The following is a 7,285-nucleotide window of genomic DNA, read 5'->3' as shown; positions in this document are numbered from 1 at the left end:
TTTAGACAATGAAGGCGAGAAAGAATAGCCCAAAGACAAGTCATAGAAATGGACCTTAGAAATCAAAATGATGTTCACAATCCAATCCTTATTGCTGATGATAGGGATCGAGCTATAAGATAGTACGATGTGCCCCTTTTTAATGAGTTAAATCCGGGAATTAGGAGATCGAAGATCGAGGCACCACAGTTTGAATTGAAGCCTATAATGTTTCAAATGCTTCAACCCATGGGCCAGTTTAGTGGAATGCCCATAGAAGATCCACACCTCCACCTTTGAGCATGGCTTAATTTGTTGCCACCACATTCAATTTCAACATGGTAAGAATTAGCTAAATGCTTTTTGGTAAAGTATTTCCCACCTAGCAAAATTGCTAAGTTGCGGAATGAGATAACCCTTTTCAACAAATGGATAACGAATCCTTATACGAGGCATGAGAAACATTTAAGGAGTTACTTCGTAGATGCCCTCACCACGGGATTCCACATTGCATCCAATTGGAGACATTTTATAATGGTCTCAACACAAACATAAGGTTGGTGGTAGATGCTTCTGCAAATGGTGCTCTCTTATCAAAGTCTTATAATGAGGCCTACGAAATCATCAAGAGAATAGCCAGTAACAATTATCAGTGATCGACAAATCGAGCAACTTCAGGAAGACGAGTAGCCAGAGTGCATGAAGTAGATGCCCTTACTTCACTCTCAGCTTAGATATCTTCTATCTCTTCAATGTTGAAATAGTTTACTACTAATGATTTAAATCCTGTTGCAGCCCAATCACCAAGTCAATTCAAGGTTATTTTCTATGTATACTGTGGGGACAATCATCTTTTGAGAATTGTCCATCAAATCCCGAGTCTATTTATTATGTAGGAAATCGACACCAAAATAGAAGTGGACAAGGACCACAGTCCAACTTCTTTAATCTTTCATGGCGAAACCATCCAAACTTTTCTTAGAGTAAACAAAGGAAATAGGCTGAACAACAATTACATGCAGCATAGACTAAGTCAATCCCAAGGGTTTAATCAATTCCAAAACCACCACAAGGTGAATCATCTAATAGTTTAGAGAATTTGTTGAAGGTGTACATGGCGAAGAATGACGCCTTAATCTAAAGCCAAGCAGCAACACTAAAAAATTTAGAGAACTAAATGGGTCAATTAGCTACAGAGTTTCGTAATAGACCGCAAGGAGCCTTGTTGAGTGATACAAAAAATTTAAGGAATTTGAGTAAGGAACATTGCAAGGTAGTTTTTTTACTAAATGGTAAGACTTTGGAACTCAAGGAAGTTGTGGTTAAAGATGAACCTACTGAGAAGGAGGAAAGTCAACTAACAATTGAAATTCCTATACTAGAAGAGCTAGAACTTACAAAGTCTGATGAGGTAAAATATAAACTAATGAATTCTAATAAGCTAACACCAGCTTTAGATGCATATTTATCTCTTCAGAAAAATTGACCAGTCTAAACCAAAGTTCCATCACCTCTATATCCTTAAAGATTCCAACAACATAAGTAGAAACAAGATGTGTAATTCAAGAAGTTTTTGGACGTTCTAAAAAAACTTCACATCAATATACCATTGGTGGAGGCCTTAGAAAAAATGCCCAACTATGTCAAGTTCATTAAAGACATTCTATCCAAGAAGAAGAAAATCAATGAGTTTGAGATAGTAGCTTTAACGAATGAGTGCAGTGTGTTCTTATAGAACAAGCTTCCTCTAAAAATGAAAGACCGTAGAAGCTTACTATACCCTGTAATATTGGAGAATCTTACTGTGGTAAAGCTTTATGTGATCTTGAAGAAAGCATCAACTTAATGCCAAAATCTATTTTCAAGATGATAGGAATAGGTGAAGTAAGACCCATAACTGTGACACTCTAATTGGCGAATCGATCTTTGGCATATCAAGAAGGAAAGATTGAGGATGTTTTGGTATGTGTAGATAAGTTTATTTTTCTTGTTAATTTCATTGTATTAGATTTTGAAGTAGATAAGGAAGTGTCGATCATCTTGGGGAGACTTTTCCTAGCCATGGGAAGAACGTTAATAGACGTGCAAAAATGTAAACTTACCACGAGATTTCAAGACAATCAGGTAACATTTAATGTTCTTAAAGTGATGAAATTTCCCGATCCTATGGAGGAATGTTCAGTGATAGAGGATTAGAAACCTTAGTTTCTATGGAATGAGAGAATAATTTTGTAGATGACCCATTAGAGAACACTTTAGGGTCTGAGTCATTGGAAGATGAAAAAGGTAATGGAAGTATGGCTTTGATGAAAGTCAATCCGATGGACTATGTTCAACCAGCATGGTTTGAACCATTAGGATTGGAAGCTTAGGAATACACACAACCAAAGTTGACAATCAAGGAACTAACTAAACTTGAACTAAAGGTACTTCCTTCCCATTTGAAATACATTTATTTGGGTAACTATTCTACTTTGCCTATTATTGTTTCAACATAAATAAAAGAACATTAAGAGGAGTAGTTGATCGGAGTTTTAAAGAAATTTAAAAAGACAATCGGCTGGACCATAGCTGATATTCGAGGAATAAGCCCATCTTTCTGTATGCATAAGATTATCTTAAAGGAAGGCGAAAGGCCTAGAATTGATGGGCAAAGGAGACTAAATCCAATCATGAAAGAGGTAGTTCAAAAGGAAGTTATCAAATGGTTAGATGCGAGAATTATCTACCCCATCTCAGATAGTTTATGGGTAAGTCCGGTATAGTGTGTACCAAAGAAAGGTGGAATCACAACTGTCGAGAATGAATGTAACGAGTTAATCCTGATGAGGACAATCACGAGTTGAAGAATCTGTATTGACTACATAAAATTAAATAAAACAACTCATAGATATTTGGGATCTAACCAAATAGTTGTAGCCCTAGAAGACCAACACAAAATGACTTTTACTTATCCATACGGTACGTTTGCTTTTAGGCAAATGCCTTTCAGTCTATGTAATGCACCTGCCACATTTCAATAATGCATTATGACAATATTTACTAATATGGTAAAAAATTTTGTTGAGGTATTCATGGATGATTTTTCTATTTTTGGTAACACTTATGATGTTTGTCGAAACCATTTTTTGAAAAACAAAATTTTTAGGTTGTCGACTTTAAAAAATGAAAATTGGGAGTCGCCAAGCTATCGAAACCATTTTTTGAAAAACAAAATTTTTAGGTTGTCGACTTTAAAAAATGAAAATTGGGAGTCGCCACCAATCTTTTATTGAGGTGTGATTGGATCACCTGAAAAAATGGCTTTGGTCTATGAGTTTTAGAAAAACGGATCCGGGAGTCGGTTACGTACGAGGAAGGATTAGCACCCTCGTAACGCCCAAAATTGGTACCTAGTTAATTAATTAATGTCTTAATGTCGAAAATTTGAAAAATATAATCCTTAGCACAAAACTCTTAAACGTTACGTATTAAGACACTTATCATTTCAGAGAAAGAAAATGCCACACCCAATGCGTTAGGGCACGACATTCTAATTTCCTCAAAAATGAATTAGGCCAGAATACTCATGTAATAAAAATTTAAAAGAATATCCATTTATTCAAGATTTAAGAAATCGCGGCCCAATATGTTAGGGCACAATTCCTCTAAAATCCCAAACTCGGAATATTTCCATTATTATTTTTTTAGAAAAAATCTTCATTTCGAGAAATCAAAGCGTCACATCCAATACGTTAGGACACAACGTGTTGAATACCCAATAATGAGGTCTTATTTTTTATTAAAGAGAAATGCTCGATTGTTAGATTTAACGAAGAAAATCGGAACCCAATACGTTAGGGCTCAATTTCCTTGAAAATTCTAAATACGAGCATTATCTCAATTTTGAAAATTTTCTATTTTTAAATTTGAGTAAAAGATGATGTAACGTTATATTATATGTATGTATAAATGCCACAATAACAAATGCTACAATTGTATAGAAATAATATATAAATGGTAAATAAACGAAATTAATATAAATAAATAAAAAAAGCAATGAAAATGTAAAAATATTAAATAAATGAGCAACGTAAAGCATTCTTTTAGAATATAAATGCAAACACAAATAAATAAACAAATGAGGGACATAAGCAAAACTATAAAGTAGAAAAAATAAAGGATATAAAGTATGTATATAATATATCTATTGAAATTATGAAAAAATAAAAGACATACATAAGGTACGAAGATGGATTATAAAATTTATAAAATAATATGTATATACAAATTATAATAAAAAAATCTATGTAAAACTAGGAATATTTAAAATGTAAAGAATATATATAAATGCGCATTAAGACATTTGCAAAAATAATAAGAAAATAAATATATGGATATATGTATATATTTAATTTTGAAATAAATGTGCACGTGTATATATAGATTATGAAAATAATAATGATTATGTATATAAATTATAGAAATAAAAATAATAATTACACCGTTTAAATTAATTAATTCCTAAAAATAACAAAAAGAGGACTAATTTGAATTAGAAATTGAAATCTGGGGCCAATCCACGAATAAACAGAGACTGGAGGGCTCTATTGAACACGCTAATAATTCAGAGGGGCTAGAAAGGAAATTACCCCTTTCTCCTCCAAAACGGCGTCGTTCAAATAGGATTAAATTGAAATCGAAGAAAAATTAAAGGGGTAAATTTTAAGAATAAAAGAAACTTAATTGTAAAAATATTAAAGGCAGAGGGGCTAAAAGAGAAATTTACCCCTCCGCTTAAAAGCACGCGGATCCTCCCCGGGTCGGGTCACACACGAGGGTTATGGAGTGATACAGCGCCGTTTTGCTATTATTATTAAAAATAAAAGATTTTCTAAAAACATTTCATTTCTTTTTTTTTAAAAGAATAGAAAGCAGAGGGGGAAACTCTCTACTAGGGTTTTCTTTAACCCAAACTCCCTAGCCGCCACAACCACTTCGACGAACCCGAATCTCCCCTCCGGTTCTGATTTGGCAGCAAACAAGGTTTCGTCTTCCTCCATGCAGGTAAGTATATTCCCCTCTTTTACTTTTTTTTTGTTTTGCCAAGGAGAAAAAATAATAATAATAATAATAATAAATAAAAGAACACAGTAGAGAAACGCAGAGAAAAAAGAAAAAATGGTAAATTTCTTTTTTTTAACTGTTAATCGTTTTTTTCTTTATTGATTTTTTTCCAAAATCGGATCTCCCCAAATAATGTATCCTCAATGGCTTTATATAGCCATAATAAAAATATAGAAATAAAATCTTGTTTACATTGATTTGATTCTCAATCTTTTGATTTCTTTCCATTATTGTTTTGCTTCCTTTTTTATGTGCAGATGAAGATTCGGGGAGGCGGCTAGTGCGAAGATCCTGGTTGTGGTGCGAGTTCATCCTAGAAACCCTAGGGTTTCTGATTGTTTGGGCCACTAGATTTGGGGTTTCGTTTTAGGCCTCTGTTTGATTTGGGCCACATAGGCCCGTTTGTAATTTGGGCCCTTTTGACCCGGGCAAAAATAGGGTATTACAATGTTTATTTGAGTAATTTGGCTAAGGTACTTAAGATATGCGAATAGACAAATATTGTCCTTAATTAAGAGAAATGTCATTTTATTGTTAATGAGGGAATTTTCTTAGGATACAAAATTTTAAAAACAGGATTGAAGTTGATAAAGGGAAGGTGGATGTAATTGAAAAATTACCACCTCCAGTTAATGTGAAAGGATTTCAAAGTTTTTTAGGCCATGTCAGTTTTTACCTAAGGTTTATTAAAGATTTTTCAAAAAATTTCAAGCCTTTGTGTATGCTATTAGAAAAAGACACCATTTTTAAGTTTAACAAAGCATGCTTGGAAGCTTTTGAGGAATTAAAAAGTCACTTAATCTCAATCATAATAATCGTTATGCCAGATTGGAACTTACCTGTTGAGTTCATGTGATGCTAGCGATTTTGTTGTTGGAGCTGTAATGGGTCAAAGAAGAAATAAAGTGTTTCATCCTATGTACTATGCAAGCAAAACTTTGACAGGAGCCCAGCTTAATTATACGGTAACTAGAAAAGAACTTTTTGCGATAGTTTTTGCTTTTGACAAGTTTCGTTCATATCTTATAGGTACCAAAGTCATAGTATTTATCGACCATGCAACCATTAAATACTTACTCACGAAGAAAAATGCTAAACCAAGCCTAATTTGATAGATACTTTTACTCCAAAAATTTGACCTTGAAATTCAAGTAAAAAAGGGAGTTGAAAATCAAGTAGCTGATCATTTGCTTAGGTTGGAACAAAATGAGGTAACTCATTCACTTGTTCCTATCAGTGAGAATTTTCCAAATAAGCATATCTTCAAGGTAAGTCGAATTCATAAAATTCCTTGGTTTGCTAATTATGTGAATTATTTAACATGTGGAATAATACCTTCTAGAATGACATACCAATAAAAGAAGAAATTCATTCATGATAGTAGGTATTATTTCTGGGAAGATCCATTTTTATTTAACAGTGTCTAGATAATATAATCAGGAAGTGCATAGCTGGAAGTGAGATTAACGAGATCCTATACCATCTTCATTCATCTCCAGTTGGGGGACATTTTTGTGGTTCCCGTCCTGTAGTAAAGATCTTACAAGCTAGATTTTGTTGGCCTATGATGTTTAAAGATGCATACGCATATGTGAAAAATTGCCATTGATGCCAAAGGACTAAAAACATATCAAGAAGGAACGAGATACCCTTGACAAACATCTTAGTGGTAAAATTATTTGATATTTGGGGCATTGATTTTTTAGGATCGTTTCCTTCTTCTTATGGTAATAGGTACATCCTAGTGGCAGTGGGTTATGTATCCAAGTGGGTTGAAGCCGAGGCGTATACCACAAATGATGCTAAAGTAGTTATGTGATTCCTACATAAGCATGTGCTTACACAGTTTGGGACTCTGAGAGCTATAATTAGCGATGAAGGATCTCACGTTGTAAATAAATGGCTTAAGTGGTTGCCTGACAAGTACGATGTGAAACACAAAATTGACACTACCTATCATCCACAGTCAAATTGGCAAGTTGAACGAGTAAACTGTGAGATCAAAGGAATCCTTGAGAATGTGGTACAACTAATAGAAAAGATTCGACCTGAAGGCTCGATGATGCTCTATGTGTAACATCCCGATTTTGGGCCTAGTCAGAACAGTGGTTTCGGGACCACAAATCCAATGATAAAAAATTTATTTTTACTATATTTTTATGGCCTACAATTTCACGAAATGATTTTGTAAAAATTTCGT

At 33.7% G+C, this 7,285-nt stretch overlaps 1 non-coding gene across 1 annotated transcript; it reads right to left on the bottom strand.

Annotated features, from left to right (window-relative positions):
- Positions 1-376: 376 nt before the first annotated feature.
- LOC121215795 (small nucleolar RNA R71) lies at positions 377-481 on the bottom strand. Its single transcript, XR_005911768.1, has one exon. It is a non-coding gene; the product is annotated as a small nucleolar RNA R71 (small nucleolar RNA).
- Positions 482-7,285: the final 6,804 nt, after the last annotated feature.

Source organism: Gossypium hirsutum, chromosome D03, assembly GCF_007990345.1.
Source record: "Gossypium hirsutum isolate 1008001.06 chromosome D03, Gossypium_hirsutum_v2.1, whole genome shotgun sequence".
Lineage (NCBI taxonomy): Eukaryota > Viridiplantae > Streptophyta > Magnoliopsida > Malvales > Malvaceae > Gossypium > Gossypium hirsutum.
The sequence above is the reverse complement of the archived record's forward strand: the minus strand, read 5'-3'. Positions and strand labels throughout refer to the sequence as shown.